General features: G+C 44.6%; 1 protein-coding gene across 1 annotated transcript in view; it reads right to left on the bottom strand.

The window, feature by feature from the left end:
• The window catches only part of SFMBT1 (Scm like with four mbt domains 1), an 80,412-nt gene extending 62,106 nt beyond the window's left edge, over window positions 1-18,306 (bottom strand). The window contains exon 1 of the mRNA XM_052777431.1: window positions 18,214-18,306. The gene's annotated coding sequence lies outside the window, so the exon portion shown is untranslated. The remainder of the gene's footprint in view (window positions 1-18,213) is intronic.
• Between the last annotated feature and the right edge of the window lie 4,306 nt (window positions 18,307-22,612).

Here is a 22,612-nt window from a genome sequence, read left to right as displayed (position 1 = left end):
GAGGAGAACCAGACACCATCAGAAGAACAGGAAACCTCATGGTTAAGGAGAAACTGTAATCAAGTAAAGGGAAGATAGAAATTTTGCACATCATACAAGTTTCCACACACTAATAATCAGTCACGGTCAAGTAGCTGAAAAGGCCACCTGACACGTTTATGTTGAGAAAGCTGGATGGCTCAAGGGATTTGCAAGACATTAAAGCTCACCTAGGAACTGGTCCACAGTTTGATCAGCGTAAGTATCTTGCATGTACACTTAATGCAGGTTAAGAATACCCCCTGCTGTTGCAGCTGAACTGCACTGTAAGCAAGGGTGAGCACAGATAAGGAGTAAGAGGAAACCTCTTACTAAACCAGTTTTGATAGAGAGAGAAATCATTGCATGTGAAGAAGCTCCAGGTTGCCAGTGTGACAGCAGCTCAAGCTGGAAGGTCAAAAACCATTGATGTGATGTCTGTAAAACAGCCTAATATAAAGTAAGGCAGGTACCATGAGGCAGTAACAACAGCCTGCATGTGCTCCTTGCATTCTTCATATTGGCCAGAAACCAGGCTTAACTGGCATGAATAAAAATTAGATATGCTTCCTTTCTGCTTTAACTAGAAGAGGCAAATATGTTTGCTGCAATTACATACACATAACAATGACTGAAAAGCTGCAACAGCCGAAAACAAGAATTTTTCTTAACGTTTTTCTTTTTTTTTGTCCTCACAGGGAAAAGATTCTTATGGAAGGTCTTCAAGCAACAAAGAGCTTGCAGATAATGAAAATGAATCATCACATTTTGTGCATTATGTGCACATTAAACCACAGCCGCTCCATTCCAGGTCTTTTTACTCTGGCATACTGTTATTTCTGGGACATAAGACTCCCCAACACAACCCTGACAAGTGGAGATACAGCCGGCGGTCCTTCCATGCACTAGTACCTCCCCTTCCTCCGATCAAGATTCAAAATCTTTCTTCCAGCCATTGTATTCACTGTAACACTCTTCATCTTTTGTCCAAAAGCATCCTGATAGCATGAACAAGCAAACATGAACCCTCTAATTTTCCTCATGTCACTCCGTATAATTTTTAAGGGGTTTTTCTATTTGGATAGATACGATCTTGTTTCTATTCTAACACAATATTCCATTTCGGTTTTTAAAACCTGACAGGCAACCCGCAAAAACCCAGAAGGCACATTACACCTCTTATCTGCTGCAACTCTGAACTAATGTTACTGCAAACTTTGTGTTATTTTCATGACAGGACAAATGGTTTCAGCCTTTTTTTAATTATATAAAGTCTGCAAAGGCTTTGTCATTTTGCAGGGGAGAGGGTGGCAAGAGGATAAAGAGGTAAACCAGCAAAGGGGTGGTTTTCCAGTGTTAAATTTTATCTATCTAGCAAGATTATAGCATCTACATCAATGGGAAGACTTTTAGCCTAAACTCACTCTGCTTTTTAAATAAAAGTTAACAAATACATAACGAAAAATTACCAGATAATGTTAGTTGTCACTGCAGCTTCCTATAGAGGACTATCAAAACTATCTTTTTAGGCTTAAAACAATTTATAAAACTGGATTATTTTGATAAAATCAGGTTAAGGAACAGCCACACATGAAGCCTTACTGACTGATGTAAGGGAATAACAATACAGAGAAGTTTAAATAAAGTTCAAAGTTAAAATAATCTTGCTAAAAGTTATTGGTTTACAGTTGATTGGTTATTGAAGGGAACAGGATAACAAGTCATAGGGATCAACACTGTATTTGTGTATTTGCAGCAGAGTTAAGGCAATGCCTTTGCAGTTTATAATTTTTTTAAAAAATTTTCCAAATCACAGGCCACCCTTCCTTAAGTTTTTCAGGTGGATGAACTAAAACTAGGCTCACATTCCGTTAAATAACTTCCACTTGCTTCTCTGAAGCAAACTTCAGACAACAGATGAAGAGAATTATCACGCACATCTGGGCACCCTGTGTAACTTCATAGTAGTAGTGTATGAAATAATTCAGCCTGTTGGCAGAGATGATATTTTATGACCAAGTCAATTAAGGGAGTCATCTCAAATGTACATCTACAGCCTGCAAGCACATACATGCATGCCTCATTACAGAACAACCCTAATGATTAAGAAAACAAAACAAAACAAAAGCTGAAAGCAAGTGTTGACAGAAGTATATCCCCAGAATTGCAGTGGCAATAATAATTAGGCTTCAGAGTTAACAACCCACTGACAAAAGTGGGAAGATACAAACGTGCATGAAAGGCAAGACAGAGTGTTGGTGCCTTAGGTTTTTTTAATAAAAATACCTAACTCTTATAAAAGTGACAATAGTAAAAATGGCAAATTTCTGTTGTGGGGGAACTGAGAGTCACCTGTGAGCATGTATGACTGCCTTGTACTTCATCTGTTCTGTAGGTCATTATTTACACTTCTTCAGCACCTACAGCACGCGAAAACTGTTGAGCCCTGTAACTTTTGTATGAGGAAGCAACAGAAACATCTAGAATACATTTGTACAATACAATAGTACACTATAACAACATCCCAAGCTATTACGATGATTCACAAAGATTTTCAACATTCAGCATTACACACGAGACTTGCTAAAAACTCAGGGAAAGTTTGTTCTGTATTTTATTTTTAGAAGTCTTTACCTTCCCCTTGCTGCGGTTCTCTGCCAATACTCAAACTTCTCCCTAAGATATTTAATGAAATACCTGAAAGTCACTCTTACAGTCTTCAAGACCCAAGTATTTGCACTGCAGTTCCACCCTTAATTCAGTCCATCCCAGAAGTAGGTTTAGCCACCATAAAGACCTTCCCCCCCAACCCCAGCTCCATTCCCCAGCAATACCATCACACTGCCAACAGGTAATTATCAAACCCATCATAGATGAAGTTCCTCAAAGGACTACATTCACTTAAAGTCATTTAAAAGCTACTGGGAAACTTCTAGTGCAAGACATATGTTTGGGAAATGCCAATTTCAAACTGAAGCCTGGGACTTCTCTGTCCAATGCAAGCCACCAGGATACATGTCCTCAGGGAAGGATCTGAGTTACACACATGCATTTCAATTAATGAAAAATACTATTAACAAGTTAACATTAACGTGTATTTCCTACCAGATCAAGAGAAAACAAGTACGCTCATCTCTTACAGAAGCAGGTTTTTATAGATTCAAAATGCAAATGCACTGACTCCAGGAACATTTTCATCTGAGCAGTGTGATTACACACTTGCTTTCTCCAGCTGAAAAGCATAGCTGCTTTTAGTTTCTAATTGCGTATTTTTTAATTATTAGTTTTATCAAAGGAACTAAACTGACATCACAAGCTCTTTTTACAAAAGCAGACAAACGGACATCAGGTATACCAGGTAAAAGATTAAATGAGGGAAGATGTTTTTTGACTAATAAAACCCGTTACAAAACTTGCATTGCCTTTTTTTTTTTTTTTAGACTAAGTTCACTCAATATAAGCAGCAATTTTTCTATAAACTTACACACAATATTTGAGCAGAGAACAAGATATGCACATCAACTACTACAAGAAACTGGCACTCTTTCTTTACAATAATTCAAAAGATTTCCTTCACAGAGAAATTTTTTGCACAAAATAACTCATGAAATAATGGTACTAATATTTTATCAAGCTATCAGTCTAAAGTATTAAGTAACCCAAGCAAATTGTAATACTTAACTCCAGAGTACTGGGAAAGAGATGGGGTTTTGGATGGTATTAAGAGCATAAGAGAAGAAGATTCAAAAGACATTCTGAAACCTCTTGACTGTGAAGTTCATGTTCAGTCCTGATCTCTATACTCATCTTTGTATTTCTTTCACCAGCTCCCTCCCACCTTTCCTTCCTCACAGCTTCTTCTTCAATCAGACATTGTCCATGTTTGTGATATCAAAACAGCTGCAGTTCCTGAAGGAATGAGGTCCAAAAGAGGTACAGCCTGTCAACTTCAAGTACTCGTGCATGCCTACAGGTACTCATTTCCGACACAGAGCTGCGGTGAGCAGGTCAGCGTGTGTACGTACAACTTCACCCCGCTAGATGGAATCAGAATACTTGTATCATAAAAGCCAGTTCTGATAATGAAATGCCTCTAGCTCCAGCCAGGGAATGCTTCACTACCAAGAAGATAGGTGCTCTAACCCAACTCCTGCCATTAGCATAAGACTAAGCAGCTGATTAGCAGTGAGAAGAGCAGATGTGTATTTACAAGACAGCATTAACATTTATCACAAAACTCTAAAGAGATTTTTCAAGTTCCCAGTTTAACATGGACCTCAGGCCATATATCCTATCAAAGGCTTTAGGCACCAATGTTAATTGCTTCAATGGGAGTTGGACTCCAAAGGCTTTGAGAATCAGGGTCCAAACTACTAAACTTTGGGAAGCAACCACTGGCATAGATGTAACAGGAGAGAACAAGCTGTCCCGGTGCTGCCTTTGGTTTCTCCTGCTGTCTGAAGCACTCATCCTGTGTCTGATAGGACAACTGCCATTAGCATGAGAAAAAAGCAGAAGCAGCACTTCATTTTCTGCCCCCCCCCGCCCCCCCTTTTTAAAAAGATTAGCAAGCTGTAAAGGAAAACTCTCCACTGAGCTCCCCATAAGTACAATGCTTGCGTGAAATCACGCTGCCAGTTACACCAACCGACGTCATCCTATTCGCATCCTCTGAAAAAGTGTTTCCCCTAGGAAACTAAATCAATAATCTTAAGCAATAGCAACAGCACACAGAAAGCAGACTGCTTTAAGTGTAACATGAAAAAGCACTGTTCATGTTGGTTTTAGGATTATATGTTTTAATTACACCCCTCCACCCTCCTTCTTGCTTTGTAATTGAATTTCCTTTTATCTTTAGAAGGCTAACTTTATTCATAAGAGGCTGTGGATGGCAGAGTTCAATCCTTTCACTGCAGAGTCCTGAGGTCTCCCACTGCTTTCCAAGATTTCATTCGCATTTTGTTTTAAAAGCATTCCAGCTCAGATTAGCAAATAGGTTTTTAATGGAAATAAATGCATATTTAAAGGAGGGATGTTATAATGATAACCAAAAAAATTTTCCTTTTGTATCTGAAGGGATCCCAGAAATACCAATGTCCCAAGCTCCATCCCAAGCTCCATCCCAAGGGCTTAGAAAAATTGTATTCAACCAGTAGATATTTACAGGACACACTTATTTACAGTCTATTTGAAATTACAGATTTGGGTACCACAACAGGTTTTTCATTCTACCTGTAAGATCCAACAAATCTCACAATGACAAGCTGACTTCAATACACTGCCACTGTGTCACTAATACACTCTCCTGACTGTCTGATGTCCTGACACTTAAGTTTTCATATGTGAAAAGAAAATCCCTTTCCTGTTATCATTACTTACCTTGCAGAACTTGGCCACTATTTCAGTTTCACTGCCAGCACATCTCTTAACATTACGTCCAAGCAGCAATAATAACAGGCTAAAAGCACAGAAATATGGTTACTTCTCACCTTACAGACAGGATTACTTAATATACTTCAGGTGCTAAAGCAGCACCTGAGCCCTTCCTGTGAAGTGCATAAGTTAAGTTTCATAACAGGCTGAGAAAACATTTCAGAGCAACAAGGCTTTAAATGTGGCATTTTAAGTCTAGAAAACAGAAAAACATACACACATTGGGCTGGCTATAAAGCCAGTATAGGTCTTAGTGGATTGATTAATTCTGAGAGACTTTAGGCATCAACATAAATAATCTTCAAAAGTCCCTGCATTTAGTCTTGGAACATCTTCAACCAACCATGATCTTCAAATCTTCTGACAGGGAGCCAAACGGCCACCTATTTTCACTGCAGCTCGTGAACCATTTCTGCATTATCCAGTGAAATGCTGTTCTAACTTGCTAAAGCTCCATTTGAGTCACTACTAAGACTCTACCACTCTTTGCACATACAAACTGTGATGGCAAAACACAGCTTTCCCCCATATCTTTTCCTCCTAAATGGAATTACAGTATTACGAGCTGTGCTAAATCACAGAATTCTCTTTCTCCAGGCAATGCCACAAAAATATGGCCTTGCCTTTTGTTAGTGCTCATTAACTGATGAGCTTCTTTGCCATTCCCCCCTTTAAAAAGTACTGAAAGCTTAAAAAAAAAAAAAAAAAGGCAACAGCTTTCAATGATACAAATTTCAAATCACAAGAACATTAACAGGCCTAAAGGCCTAAGAATAGTGACAGCACAGGGTTTTAGTGAAGAGCTCACAGTAAGTGATGATGTTCTTATTACCCCAGCATCAGGAGTGGTAAAGTTACATGAAAATTTGTTCTCATTTTAAGATTTTTTTTGCACTTCTGTTCATACAGAGAGAAAAACAAGCCCTGAGCCTAAGGGCTCAAAAGACAGAGTGCAACTGAAAAAGATTCCTCTATTTTTAGGAGTATGATTTCAAAGCTTGATCCTGACAACACTGGAACATTTACACTGTCATAAAAAGTGTTTTCAAATTCATACATTTTTTTTCATTGAATTATTATTGCAGCCCCGTCCCTGCAAAGTTCAGTGCTTATCTTTTCAGGCATCACTCTGTTGGCACATGCAACCTTATCTCTGTTGTTAAGACGTAAACACAAAAGAGAGAGAATACTCTTCAAGTTCCACTTCAACATTTGAATCCATAGTTATGATTATTAAATCAGAATATTATTTTTACAGCAGGATGTAATAAAAGTGCCTCAGAAAAACCAAAGGATACGCTCGTCCTGAACACACTACCTTAAAAAGTTCTTTTAGGAAGTCTCCTAGATTTTCTTCCCGTGTCAATATTCTGCATCTAACTGTAGGCCCATGGAAGTTCTTAAGAGCTAAAACCACTAGAAATACCTGTATGTATTATAATCATGTGCTTCCGCTATGAGTTTCAATTTTAAATATACTCTTGATTAAATGGAAAAGAAAACTGTTTGCCTGGTTGTGTTTAAGAAACATCTCTGCTGACAGCCCAAGTCTGTTTTGATTTGCTCTGTATAGATAGGGAGTTGCTAGCAAAACATTAAGCAGAAAGTGCAGCGTTGGATGTAAATTATACCATCTCACACTTAAGTGCTGCCCTCAGCTGCAACCAGAAATTGCACAGACAAGCATTGCCATGATCGCTTCTAGGAGTAACAAGAATGTGAAAAAATGAATTATCAGATCTCTGTGCAAAGTAATAACATAAATTGAGTGAAGAACTAGCCTAGACAAAAATACTCCCTAAAAGCCTTCCAAAGCTGAGGTCAACCCCTCTGCAGTATCTTAACTTGAATTCTTGTGAAGTACTTTGTTAGCCCTTATGGTTACAAAAATAGCCCTCTAAACACACAAGATTAAAAGCTTGTTCTTCTATACCAGGGCTGGGCACACCCAGAAGTGGTGAATGGCCACAAAATGAACAGAAAACTGCTGAGGTACAGAGAAATAATGAATGGATTTTTCAAAAGGGCCGACAGAAAAAAAACTCATTAACAGCAAAATGAAATCACTTTTCTGGCTTCTCAATTCAACAATCTCCAACGTACTTACTAACTTATACAGAAGTAATTCATGTGGAATATAAATCCTTTGGATTGTGGTATGTTCCCATATAATATGCATTAAATGCAAAATCCATGTTCTCCTGTGCACATCACACAGGTGTCAGACGCAGGGAACTCCCCAAGGCACCGTGCAAGGAGACTGATCTGATCTCTTTCGGCTAGACTAGGGATGTTTGTTTTGCCATTTTCCAGACTGAAGTAACTGGTGATCTATTTGCACCACAGCATGTAGGCTTGGCACCTGTGTGGAAGCCTGGAATACCTATCTGAATTAACGGCATTTTTAAAACTTCACAACCTGGGAAGTTCAGAATAAGATTTTTTTAAATGTTGAAAATACCAGTGAAAATTCCACACCACATGCTATACAGCAGATCCAGTCAAAGATAACTTCATTTAATGAAGTTTCATCATTTAATGGAGTTAATTCACCAAACAACTTATCAAGAAGTAAGATTTTTACTGAGGGTATGACACAACCTGGCCATTATGGCCAAAAATGAGTTTAATGATCGCTTCAGGTGAGAGGGTGGTCAAAAACTAACAGGAACACATAAGAAGTGGTATCAACACTTCTGGTTTATATATCCTCCACCATCAGAATGAAAACTTCCTTAAATTAAAAGAGAATTGCCCATTGTAAGTGCTAAGCAGTGCCAGTTTAAGAGTCTTTTGCATATAGAAATATATTTTCAGTATTAATGTTGCTATAAGGATGCAATTTAGTTTTATCCAATTTAGCTCCTTCTCCCCCTCCCCTGCAAAATACCTGCATGAATCTCCAAAGGCCAACAATGACATAAGCTGTGGCCACATAAACCTAAAGGCACCTCATGCACATCTGCCCTGAGCTCCTGGCATACTGCTTCCCATGCCCTCTGCCTGTGAGCTGAGTACAGAAATACCTACTTGAAACAGAAAAAAGAAAATTCATCAGACCGGTGCACACTGTTCAGGCTTCAACTGTAGGAAGCTCTGAGCACCATTAATTCCCATTCAGTGTCTTCAACACAAGTTAAGGAAAGCAAACATCTTGCAAGCTTGGTGTCCACAGACACAGTACCATCTTGCCAGGACCTACTCATGTCCACTTGGACTTGAATCATTTTGGAGCATTTTCTGGAAGATCATCTCATACTTTAAAGGCTGATTATAAAGACAGGAAGTAGTGATAGAAATAAAAAGTAATTTTTCACAATACAAGGAGGACTAGTGAGTTGGTACCAAGTCCTGCTTTTCAAGAAAAGCACACAAACATGAAGTAAGTGCAAAGTTTCAGGACAACACAAAACTATTTAAGAGAGACAAAAAAAAAAATGTTGTTTGCTAAGAACTGCAGAAGGATAATAGAAGATGAAATTAAAGGCAGGATAATAAGACGTAAAGAAATAACCTCACCTATACAATGAGATCTAAATTAGCTACTGCAACTCAGGATTTTGAAATTGCTATGACTAATTCTCTTGGAGCATCAATTCCATACTCATTAAGAGCCCCAAGGAATGGAGAAGAAAACAGAAAACACTGTGCTACAATTCTAGAAATCCAGAGCACCTTGAGACAGTATGTAGTGCTGGCGTCAAACAGCCATGGCGAGACTAGAAGGTGCACAAAAAAAAGGTATCAAAGAAGATCAGAGGCTTGAAATACTTCTATACCAACAGAGATGGACATGTAATTCAGTTTTACAGGAAAGTTAAGAAATACCCACAGCCAGAAAGAGCAGTCCTGCCCAGCCCAGCAATGTACACACACACACAAGCCGTGGATAGGCTTCAGCATCTTTTGTACAATAAAACTGGTTCCTTCTTCGAGCTGAACAGTGCAAGGATGGGAAGAGTACAATGGAAATGTGTAAAATCAAAACTACTATGCAAAAGAAGAATAAGGAAAAGTTATTCATTATTTCTCCTACCACAAGAACCAGAAAACACAAACTGAAGCACCTTTTCACGTTGCACACAACTAAACTGCAGACTCATAACCACAGGAAGTGGTGGATCCAGAAAGGATTAGACAAAACTGACAGAGAACAGGTCAAATCACTGGTTCCTACGCAGCCTACGCAGCCGCGTCGCCAACTGTGAGAAGGATCGTGCTCTACTTCACTGTTTCTTACCCTCATTTCAAAAGGTTTTTGAGGTGAGATACCTCAAGGGACTAGGTGTCCTACCGATCTGACACATTACAGCAATTTTTATGCTCATCACAACTTAAGCTAGACTTGAAGCCTCTTCTTCCAGCAATGCAGAGAAACTTCTCAGCCACCTCCAACAGCTATCGCGCTGGTATTTTTCTTTCAAATCCCACTGCTAAGGTAGAATCTCAGAAGGGTTAATTTTATACATTGAAGTATATTTTGCCATGCTGTTTGTCAGAAATCAAGTTTTTGCATTGCAGTAAGACAGATTTCTCCCCTTTGGGCAGACAATAAAGAAATCATACACTATTAGTCTTTGAAATCCAAAATACAGTGCTTGTTTCAGAGACTCTTCCAGCCTGACTGTTGTAACCACCATAACCCAGCTTTCTGAAAAGATACCTCTTTAGAAACGTCAATGCTGCTATTTTTCTATAAAGGTGCCTCCGCTAGTTGATAGGCAGAAAACAGATTACTGTTTTGTAATATTATCTATCACTCACATTTGTATGCAAGAACGATCAAGACTGACAAAGCACATTTTGATGTCATTATCTACGTAACAGCACAAAAGAAAAGCATTTATATAAATTGCTTTAAACAAAAGCATATTAAACTACGTAATACTGCAATTTCTCAACAACCTAAAAATAGTTCCCAGTAAGATTCAACCATTGTTTGGAAACAAAGTATAAATGCAAAAGATTAAACCTGAATAATTAAATGAAAAACTTAGCCTTACTATAAAAAGATGATTTCTGTATTTCTTACTGGATAATCATAAGAATTAAAATTTATGTCAAGTTGCTTTTAGATGCAAATTGGACTCCAATTAGAAATAAAAACTGCACTTTCATTTTATTTAGCTAAGTAATATTCTTACCTTAAAAGCATATACAGAGAAAGCAGATACAAAGAAAACAATATTTGGGTTTTCAATTTAATAAGTACATAGAGTGAAACCAAGAAACATTAACTGCAATTAAGAAATACTTTTTTTTCTTGTCACCTTGTCCTTCCAGCTGTTATGCTCCTGTCTTATTTTTGTACAAAGATTGGAAGAAGAAGAGGCAATCTTCCCTGATTTTTCAGTTTCCAGTCATTACCTCTTACTTACATAAGCTGAACTGGCTGAAAAATCAAAACCAAATGAACCAACTGTTGGACAACACACTCGCTCTACACTTGCAGCAAAGCTAGAATTATCTAGAACTGGCTTATTATCACAATAAACTCTGGATTCACGTACTTAGCCAAGTCACTTCCCTGAACACACTGGTTTTCATTAGGAGGAGTGACAAAGTACATGCTTAAATTTGCTAGAGAGCAAGTCCAAAAAGCAAGCTTCAGCCACAACATCAATGGGAATTCAAAATTCAGTTCCTCCCCCCTCTCCCAAATCTATTTAAAAAGTTAAACAAATAACTTAAGACATAAAATAATCACCTTAAAAAGCAGACTTTTGCTCTTGGCCACCGGACTAAAAAGCCTCACTGCTAACTTGATTAAGTCATGTTTTGCAAATAAAGGAGAAAAAACTTCCCTGAAAGAGGGGAAGATTTTCATATGCCTGTGCCCATTGTCACATTTGTTTAAAAGGAGTTGATTAGTTCGGTTCAATTGGCCAATTAGTGTTATATATGTAACACTTCTGACTGATCCTGCACTTTCGTTATTTCTTAGGGCCATTAGTTAAACCCTCATGGTAACACTTTAAAGAGCAATGAGCAGAGTTAATCCTGGAAGGAACCGCTGCCTTCTTCGGTAATTTCTCTTTTAGGATGCACATTATCTGAGTTCTGCTGGCCCAACTGCAAGAAAGCATCCTGTATTTTCACCCTGCCTGTCTGCTAGGCATTTCCTAACTGGACATTTCTTTTAAGAGTTTTGTTGTACAGATCTTGTCATTTATATTAAAACACCACTCAAAGTTTAGTACTTAACACATGAATGGGGGCATATTTGGAACTCGACATTAGGAAAAAACAAATACTAACATATATATGAGAGAGAAAGTCTGTGTATACAATACATACACCTGTCAGGCTTCAAAAGCATTTTCTCAGTACTGCTTAGAAACACCACAGCTTTTTCAGCACCACGTCCTCATTCTTGGAGCAAAGTTGATGAGCACTGAGGCCAACGGCGGCCTCCTTTCCAGAGAAGGTGCTTTGACAAGAGAGAAAGATACTTATAAAAAACCCACCTTAGTTTCAGACAAGGCTTTACAGTATAATGGAGTTTCACAGTCCTTAGATTTAAAATACTTCTTATGTTTTGATGATTTCAAGACAAATAACTTTCTTTTTTTTAAACCAGAGGCCATGGCTCCCCATGGACAGAGCAAAGAGCATGCTCGAGCTGCAAATGTGCAAATTACTACAATTCCTGAGGAGCTAGGTATTCCTAAATGTATTTACTTCAGTCAAGCTGCAAAAAGAAAAAAAAAAAAAATCCCAGATAAAAGATAAAATCTTACATTTATATGTATTTTCACGGGTCAAGAGACCAAGAAAGAGGTAAGAAATGCCAAGGCATCACTCCAGTATGGAGAGGCGAGACACCCACAGAACTTAGCCATTTGTAATAAATGTGCACCCACCATCAGAGGGGAAGTGCCTTCACTTCCTGACTTGATCGGTTTCTTCTGGAAACAATGACAAATCTGAAGATGCTGTTTATGGCTTTCTCTCACCAATTCCCAGAAGAAATAGGGACTACAGCCTCTAAATATGTCAAAACAGAGTTCATCTTCTCCAGTCCACTTGATATCTACCTTAATATCACTGCTCCAGTCCCTTACATCCTTGAAAAAGATTAAGTGACAAACAGCAAAACCTTGCAGGGCTCCCCACCACCACCATTACTTTCAACCAATGACCCAATTCTGCAAGACAGAGCACCTCTTGAGATATGCTGAGAGCCCTCGAGTCCAATCAGCCAAAATGGGAGAGGAGGTCACTCATCCCTGCATAGTTTACTCTTAGAGAAAAAAAAATACTCCAAGATGCATCTCTTCTCTCTCTCATCAGTACTCTCAGAGAATCTCAAAGCTGGTTTAATAGCCGCATCATTTTTAGATAACATCAAATTCCACTAGTCTCCTTCCCAACTCATCTGTTTGAAGAAAGAGATCATTTCTGTAGTGAACAAGAGTGTCCTCAAGTGTAACAGCAAATAAACCGGTGTAAATGAAGTGCCACAGCAATATAAACAACAACCTTGAAAACCAGCAAGCTGCTGCTCAGGGTGACTCTAGGGACAATAATCACATTTTAAATGTCCATATAATCTGAACAAATTGTTAAGATTACCTCTGTAACTAGCAACTCACCTGAACTGTAGGCAAGCATCTGCAATCAGTCCACCTGCCAAAACCCAATGGGTGAAAAAAGCCAAAACAAAACATGCATGGCTCCCACCTACTTTAAGTGAAGGAAAACCTCCTATTTAAGCATTGTTTACAAGAAGTCATCTGTGCAGCAAAAAGTTAGAGTCATTTAAGGCTATTAAAAAAAAAGACAGCTTGAAAGAGGAGAAATCCTAGTATTAGAGTCAGGCATCTACAGAAGAGATGGCTATTCTACTACAAACCTTGATGAAGTCCTCTTACTTCTGGTTTTAACATTATTGCTTACCTGGTTTTCTTAGGAAACAAGGCTCATTTGATTAATTTGAAATGTCTGCACATACACAGTTTTCTGCCTATCCTCTAATGACTCTTCATCAAACCCAGTCAACAAAATGTGACAGAGGAAGAGGGGTCTCAGTGATATTAAGAACCTACAAGTGTTGTACTAGGATGCTTATTTTCACAAGGAAAAGAAATCTAAACATCACTATCTCCATTGAAAGAAAGACTAATGCAGATACTGCAGAGTCCAGAAGAGGTAAGAAAGTAAAAAGAGGAGGGGGAGAGAGAGGAAGAAAAAGACCTTGGCACCAGAGCTTCCTTAGTCCTGTGGCTCCCAGGCCTTGTTTATTTGCACAGTTCCTAGCAAAACGTTCCTCAGTGGTGTCTGTGGGTGATAATCCAATACTACTAAAACAAACAAAGCACAAAGCTACCCCTAAGACTTACCACTTCCCGTCTTCAAAGTGTTTTTAAAGCATTCATCTAGGACTCTGCCTATGCAGCTCTGCATTAGTTAAAATACACTAATTTCCCAGAGATGTGGAGAGTTACCTGGAGAGTCCCAACTAATATGCAGAATATCTTGTTCCAGCCTAAGCACACACCCTCCTTTCTCATAGGGGAACATTTAAAATAGTCGAACAAGTGATTCCCCTAAGAGATACCCTATTAAGAACAGAGAGTAGAATTTATGTTGTAAAACTTCAATTCTACAGACTAGCCTTTGCTAAGAACACTTAAAAAATACAGTCTCACCCATAACACAGGAGGATAATAATAATAATAATGATAATAATAATAATAATTCTCCCGTGATCACCACCACCAATCCACAAAGGTTGTCAGCAAAGTCCAGGAAAAGGGAGGAAAAATCAACATGGATACAGAGTGAACACAAAGCATGTATGTGTCTTTACACGCACCAAGTCTTAATTTTTCTTAAAAATGTATTCTGTACCTTTAGAACCAAAACCATTTTAAAATCAAATGAGCACTAAGTAACATCTCAATGCTTCTTTCATAGGCTTTATCAGTATAAAGAAAACTGAACAGTGGAAAGAACTATGGATTAAAGTTGGGAAAAAATATATAATTACATAAAAAATGCCATTATACTGATGACATGGCTTTTAAAATAGTAAGATATTAATATATAATTAACATTAAAATTTACTCTCATTTTCAACTTTTGCTAAACTTGGAGAATGGAGCTGCTAAATCTGCCTTTCAGGATCTTGCACAGTAACAAAACATTTGCCTTTAGGACAATTTCAGCAAGCACTTGAATCAAAACAAAACAAAAAAAATCAACTCCCGCCCCCTTACTTTATCCCCTGACTTTTCAAGTAAGAAAGTAATCTTGAGAAGAGGGGGGGGGGAACCAACTTAAAAGCCTTAAACAACACTCACCTCAAGTTTAAACCTATGACCTAAAAACTGATAGCCATTTCCCAAAAGCAGAAGGAAATGGGCACAAAGTCAAGTCCACAAGCAGCAGCAACACTGATGCTCAAAGCTACCAAAACAAAAGACGACACATAAAATCTGCGAATCATCAAGCAAGATGAGTCAGATGGACAGCACAAAAGAAAGATGCTATAGTTCCAGAAAACATTTGTAACTTACACAGGCTACACGGTTTTAAGTCAATGATCAATCTGCAAGATACAGAAATGCACACTTAAAAGGTCAAGAAACCAAATCCGAAGACTACTCTGTAACACTAAGACTGCCATGTTAATATAGGAACCATGGATGTAACACAAGCCCTGTGTTTTTAGGTATCGAAAGCTCCCTCCCCAAAATGCCCCTTACTAAACACCTCCCAGGTTTCAATTTCTCCTGCACTTAAAGGACACTTTAGTGAATTCAACATGAGTCATTTCACTGTCAACATGTTCACGTAATTAAGTTGCCATGCGTCTAAAGTGCACCACTTGTAGGACAATTACTCAAGTCAAGCCAGCGCAAAGTGACTGTATTGATGTCTGCATCACCACACGATGATCATGCCACGGCCAAACTTCACAAGTGGAAGCACAGTAATGATGTTAAAAGTGATTTCCAACAACAGATAGAGTGGATTCAAAAAGTAAGCATGACAGAAAGGCTAAGGTCTAGAGCTCTCACTGGTCTGCCATGAAACGACAACAAAAAAAACTGTAACATGTTACCAAAACATACTATGGGAAACATATTTTTGCAATATTCTTTCACATCTTCCCCAGGAGACAGTTAAAGTGTTCCCAGAATATAAAGATTACACCATGCAAACTACATCAGTCATTAACATGTCACCTTACACTTAACCCGCCTTTCTCTTCCACACAGCGATTGCTTAGGAGATTTGTCAGGTTTAAAAATCAGATAAGATAATCCAATGCCAGCAAATTAATAGTAGAGGGGGGAAAAAACTGGCAAAGGCAAAACCATAGAGATCAATAATTGCTAAGATCTGCCCATTTCTCAGCTATCTATCTTGCACTGCCGTCTCCTGTGGCGAACGCGCATGCCAGCTTTAACATAACAGGATACTGAAGTCTTCTAACGTAACTGCCCAGCAGAGACATACACCAAACATGAGCAAAGCCATTCTCCCAACACTTCCACGCTAAGTCTTAGGGATGAGTCATAAAAAAAGGTAGAATGAGATCTATTAGATTTATTTTGTTCTCTGTCTTGTCCAGAAGTACCTTCCCGTTTTTCCACTAACATAGATTCTGGGAAGAACTAGATTTCTTTCTCATCCTTCAATCACAGCAACAATCCACAAACCAAAAGTAAAAGAGGAAATGGCTGAATTGAAGGCAGGAAGCCCACCAAGTCTTCTTCCTAGAGATGATATTTTAGATAGATGGATGCTTTTTTACTCTTTTTTAATTGTAAAATCCACATCAGTAGTACCTACCACACGGGAAGCCTATGTTTTCAGCTAGTTGATATATTTTCATCTTGACATTGATTTACTTTGCCCAAAAAGCTGGCTGTTTTGGAACAGCAATCACAGGCCTTAGCCAGATCAGGAATCCATCCTGCCGGGTGCTGTAGACGGTCCAAGTTACAGCCCCCTGCTCCAGTAAGAACAAGACTATTTCCCGTTAGTAACTTTTTCTCTTACAAATCAGATGTTTCTGACCAGTATGCAATACATCGCAAACCTGAAGTAAGTTGCAAAACCATGGTATCTCTGAAGTTACGAGACGGGTTATCATCTTCTCCAGCATGACTTTTGCACGGTGCACCTTATATTCTGCCTCACGGAAATGTTCGCTATGGTAACCTTCTGGGCTACTGGCAGCAGCCAGCTCCCACGAAGGAAGGAACAGCAAAGAAAGAGCAAGGTAGGCCTTTTCTTTTGCTGTAAAACCTCTCCCACCAGAATTCTGCTGTCAGAGCGGGTGAAACCCTCAGACATAGAGGTTACCATGTAAAACGTTTTTATAATGGCAACAAGTTTCTCCAAAGTAGATATAATTGTTCCGCTAAAGCACACATGTGACTGTGAAACGGGCATCGCTGGCCTATTTCTGAATAAATAAGGGCCTTGTGGAGCTGCAATAGCAAACGTAGTTAAAAATTCACGATTAACTGCCCGCGCTGTTTTTCTTCTCCTTTCATTATTTCCACCGTGGAGGGGGGCGGGAGGGAGCCCTGGTAACAAGTTTGCAAAAGCCACGGACGGAAAACTTGCACAGTCCTTCTTCCCATGCGGGCATTCCGCCCTCCCGTTTCCAGCCGGCGCTGCCCGGGCGGGAGCCCTCCCGCCGCCGCTGCCCCAGCGCCGATTCCTCCCCGGCCCGAAGTTGGCGTCCCGGGGCATCCCCGGCACCTCGGCGGCCGCCCCGGCAGTGTCACCAGCGGCGGATTTACGACTTCAGGTGCAGAAGCGGCGGGCAGCGCAGACCGACTCCCCGAGAGACAAAGGCTCTCGCTCGCCGGAGCGCCGCCGGGCGCGGAGACGCCGGAGGTGCGGAGCGGCGGCGGCGGGCGCGGCGCGCACACAATGCCCGGCCCCGCGGCAGCGCAGGCCCCGCAGCGCGGGCGGCGGCGCTGCGGGAGAGCCGGCGGCGCGGCCGCGGAGGCGGCGCCCGCCCCTCGCCCCCCTCTCTCTCTCTCTCTCTCTCTCCCCCCACCCACCCCGAACGGGAGGCGAAGAGCCGCCCGCTGACGGGCCACTTGACGGGGAGCGACGCCAGCCGCCTGCCCCGGGCGGGACGCGCGCCGCGCCGAGCGGAGCCCGGCCGCGCCCGGCGGGGGGTTGCGGAGCGGAGCGGGGTTTAAAGGTCCCCTTCCACCGCCATTTTGAGGGGGAAGGGGGCGAGCGAGAGGCGCTCGGTGGGCTCGGCCCCCCGCGGGCGTGGGCAAGGACCGGCGGCGCCGGGGCCGAGGCGCGGCGCGCACAAAGTTCCCGCGGGGGCCGGGCGGGCGGCGCGGGCCGGGCGCGTCCCCCGGCGGGCGCCCCCCCCCGGCGGGCGCGGGGCCGGCCAGGAGGGCAACTTCGGCCCGAGCGCGCCGCGGGACGCCGCGGGCCGGGGCGCCGCGGGCCCCTAGCCCCTAGCGGGGGCGCGCAGAGTTGCGCGCCGGCAGTTGCGCGGCGGCGGCCGGCCAGCCCCGCGCATCGCTCCTCGGCACGGGCGAAGGCGCGCTCCCCCCCGCGCTGCCGCCGCCGCCGCCGCCGCCTCCCCGCCGCGCTCCGCCTGCCTCTTCCCTCCTCCTCCTCCTCCTCCCTCGCCGCCTTTTTCCCGCATCCAAACTTCGGGAGCCCGGAAAAACCCTCCGGGCCCCGCGCCCCGCCGGCAAAACGCCCCCAACAGCTGCGCCCGAGGCCGCTCCGCCCGCGCGCGCGCGCCGCCACCGCCCGCCTCACCTGCGGGGAGTTTTTCCAGCCCTGCGCCGCTGCCGGGGCTCGGGCTCTCCCCGGCGCTCCGCTCACTGCCTCATTCCAATATGGCACGGCCCGCCAGAGCGCATGCGCCCGCCGCCCGCCTGCCTGCCTCCCCCCCCCCCCTCCCGCCCCTCCGCCCTCCCCTCACGGCTTTTCGGGCGCTCCGGCTCCCTCCTGGCGCGGGCGCGCCGAGTCCGCCGCCGCGCCGCCGGCCGCGCCCCCGGGCCGCCCGCCCGCCCGGCCCCCGCGGGGCCCCGCCGCCGGCCCCGCCCCCCCCCCGCCGCGCTGCCCCGGGCTCCTGCCCCCGGACACCTGCTCCCGCCGCGCCGGGGGCGGCGCGGGCTCGGCCGCCGGTAACGGGACGCGCCGCCGCCGCCACTCCGCCGGGCCGAGACGGAGCGGGGCGGGGCGGCCGTCCCCGCCCTGCCCGGCCGCCTTCGCTCCGCCGCCGCGGGCAGGGGCACGGCCCGGCAGGCGGCCGGTGCCTCCCGCGGGATGCGCGGTCCCGCCCGCGTCCCCCCGTGCCCCGGCGAGGATTCCGCCCCCTTCCCCTTCGGAGATAAGCCGGCCCCGTCGGCCGGGGCGCGGGGCCTGGCGGGGCCCCCCGCGAGCGACGGCGACCCTCCCGGCGGGGCCGCGCGGCCAGCGGGCCGCGACGGCGCCGCAGTTTGAGGGGAGCGGGCGGCACCGGTGTCTCTCCACCCCCCCCCCGCCCCCCAAGGGTGGAGGCCGGCGCCCCGCGCTCTCGCCCCCGCTGCCCGCGGCGCAGCGAAGCGAAAGAAAAAGGAAGCGGATTGTGCAACACCGCGCTCCTCCTGCCCGTGCGACGGAGACGGAGGGGTGGAAAGGGAGCGTTCCCCCGCCCCGATCCGCGCAGGCGGTCCAGACCGAGGCGGTGGCCGGCAAGGAGCCCGCCGCTCGGCCGTGGCGAACGCCGGCGGGGGACAGCGGGAGCTGAGCGCGGAAAGCCCTTGCGCTCCCCGCGAGCGCATCCGCCCGCTGCGGCGGCGGCGGCGGCGGCGGGCCGAGACGGCGGCGGGAGCGCTGCGGCCGCGCTCCGCTCCGGGCCGCTCGCCGCCGGGAAGGGACGCGCGCCCGGGCCGCGGGGTGCTCGGCCGGCTGCCGGCTCGCCCGGCCCGCTCGCAGCGGGGCGGGCAACCGCCTTGCCGTTCTCTGAACACCTACGGCGGGGACTGTTGGTGCGTACGTGCCCCTCGCGTCGTGGTGGACACTAGTTGCTAGCAACTAGAAATAAGTGTTCAGAGGGGAAGAGCGGGCGGACTCGAGTGAGCTGTAATCATTTGTCTCTGAAGGAGAAAAGTGCCAAGAAATAAATAGACCTAACAGTGCCGGAACAGCAGGCAGGAAGAACGAATGTAACCGTGAACTTGCTAATTACGCATCCAGCGGGCAAATTACATACACTGGTCTGTGGCGCGGTGGCACCGGGGAGACACGCCGAGCCCAGATGACTCCCGAGCGATGCAGTGCGATACCAAGCAGGATGTACACAGCCACGCACCCTCACGGGAGAGAGATTTTTGCTCCCCGCGCAGGCGAGAAACGTCCTTTTCCCGCTGGCTTAAAGTAAAAAAGCGGAGACGTTTCCCCTCGCACTCGGGAGGGAGCGGAGCGGAGCGGAGCACAGCGCGCCCGGCCGCCCGGGACAGCGGGGCCGGCGCCCGGGCAGGGAGCCGCCCTGGGGCGCGGCAGCCGCCGCGCCGCTGCCCGAGGAAGGGCCCCCTCGGGGCTGGAGGGCTTCTTCCCCGCGATTCCGTTTCCCGGTAAAAGCGAGCCAGGCCCGGCGGCGGCCCGCCCGCTCCCCTTCCCGCCGAGGGGCGCGGCGAGGCCCGGGCCATCCGCTAGAGGGGGGTCTCGCCATGCCGATCCGGAGAGCCCCGCCGGCCCCGCCGAGCGCCGCAGCTCCCGGCCCCGCCGAGCGTCGGGCTGAACCCCGGCGTCGGGCTGGCAAGGTGGAATCAACCATTCAAATTAAACTGCTTCTGCGCCGCCTAATTGAGTCCCAGCAGACACCAGCTGGATAATCGAGTGCGGCTCCTGGCAGCCCCGGGCCACCCCGGCCAGACATCCAGTCTCCATGGGTCCCGAGGAACACCTCCGCATCCACCGCGAGTCACAGAAGCCACCCCCTTCCCAAAGCGCAACCTCTAAGAAGCTGAGGGCTTTCTCTGCAACAGCCCCAAACTGCAGCGTGCAACAGGAAGAAAACGGCGAAAGTCAGACTGGCAAGAGCGAGAAACACGCCCTTTCAAAATGCGTAGATGATCCTGGAAATTAGCCTTTGGTACATACAACAGGGGAAGACAAATAGCGTAGAAAAAGAAACACTATCCGCACCAGTCTGATCCGTGAAACACCTAGAAGGTCTGTTTTGCCTCTGCACGCTGACTTCTACGTCCTATTAATTGTCAGTCACAGAAGGAAGGGTAGCTATTTACAAAATCTTCGACTGGCCAGCTTCATGATACATTAGCTTTGTGTCATCTGCGGTGATTTGGGGGAGATTAAAAAACCACCAAAAGGAAGCTTAATCTTCCTTTCTGGACTTTCTAGTGTGTTAGCAAACCTGAAACACTGGGCTAACACACCACAAATGCATATTTCATCGTACGGGGATTAAATCTCTTTATATCCCTTCTGCGGGAATGGCAATACACAAGACACCCAACGCCATTTTGTTATCCAGTTTGGAGGATGAAGTGGATAACTACGCTGCTGGACCGGCACCCAGCCTTCAGACAGCCTGGGTGCCTTGCTTCTATCTTCAAGGCTTTTCTAGCATCCACTCTTTGGAAACTAGAAACTTTCTAATTTCCAGTCTAAATGTACTTACTACCAATTTATAGCCATTTGTTCTTTACCATTATTACCCTTCACATTAAATAATTTTGCCTCTCTGATATTTACCTAAACTGTCCCTATAAATAGCAATTAGATCATCATCTCTCAATCCTTCTGCTGTATTTTTAGTCTTCTCTTTATATAGGTTTTCCATTCTTCCAGCATCCTCTATACCTTCTACCCTATGTGCACTGTTCTAAACAAGGTCTTAACAACTGCCTTGTACAATGATATTAATACCTTGCTGTCTACTGAAAATACCTCACTCGATGCATACCAGAATACATTAGCATTTTTAAGACCACATTACAGTGGCATCGTAGTTATCCTACAACCAATAACCTACCTGGCTTCCTTTCCTCGTAATCTCACATTTGATGAACCTCTGAGCTTACTCACCATTATTCTAATTAATCTTTAAGTGCATGACTTCTTGCTATTATCTCCCATCCCATTTCTGGTACTCCAAGCAATAGATCATCTTCACCAATTGTGCTAGTGCAGTTTAAGAAGACACTATGCCTTAAAAAATACATCTTGTCCTACTTTAAGATTATTTACCCTCCAGCCTGCACAGACGTTTCCCCTCTTCCACGGCAGCTCACTCTCTGTGCAACCTGTCCACACCTTTGGTCATGTCAGAAAGGTGGCAAACACACTGTTCCTGTAAAGCAGTCTGCTCCTGAGCCTCTGTGAAACTTCGCTGCTCGAGGCTACCCACAAATTTCTCAGTGTGCTCCGTTTCTTCAACCAAAGCTATCGTTGGCAACACGCTAATCTCCGAGAACCACGATGGTTTACCTGTTTCCCTACAACCTCTTACTATATTTTGGCACTTGTTTTTGTTTTGATGCAGACTGTGGTAGGCCATTTCTTCTACCAAATTAAACTTAATGCTTCATGCAAAATAAGCCACAAGTCTTAGGATCATCAGCCTCCTAATAATTAAAAACTTATTTTTCTTGTTTACATTAAGTGATTGAAGAGGGATTCTAAATTTTCTCTAAAATCTCAGTACTTGAATCAGTATAGTCACATGTATTGTTAGCATCACACTGCCTTTTCCTTCTGTCATTCCCTCATATTAAGGAAAACCTTTTTTAAAGCGAAGTTTTCAAGCTGTGTGAACAGCATTAGATAATCAGTACCCAGGCATAAGTGTCAGCCAGTTGTTCCCTAAGCAGGATTTTCTGCTCCTTTCAGTGAAACATTCAGCTTGGCTTTGTTTTGCTACATTAATTAGGACCACACTCCTATAGACTGCAAGTGCCAAGAAGTCTCTCTGACTGCACTGAACTTTTGAGTACACGGACAGCAGGCTCAAGCCGTACATCCCTGTGGTGAGAACAGGACTGGTGCAGGTTTGCAATCCTGTGCTTGCACTCAAATGTAACTCACGGAGCAGAGCATTGCCCTTCAGTGAAGCAGGCATAATTCAGTTACAGGAACATCGCAAGTGTCTGCGGGAGCAAAACGCAGAGGTGATTGCTTTAAGTTATGGGTATATTAATTCAAATTA

Source organism: Harpia harpyja, chromosome Z, assembly GCF_026419915.1.
Source record: "Harpia harpyja isolate bHarHar1 chromosome Z, bHarHar1 primary haplotype, whole genome shotgun sequence".
NCBI lineage: Eukaryota > Metazoa > Chordata > Aves > Accipitriformes > Accipitridae > Harpia > Harpia harpyja.
This window is presented reverse-complemented; position numbering and strand designations above follow the sequence as displayed.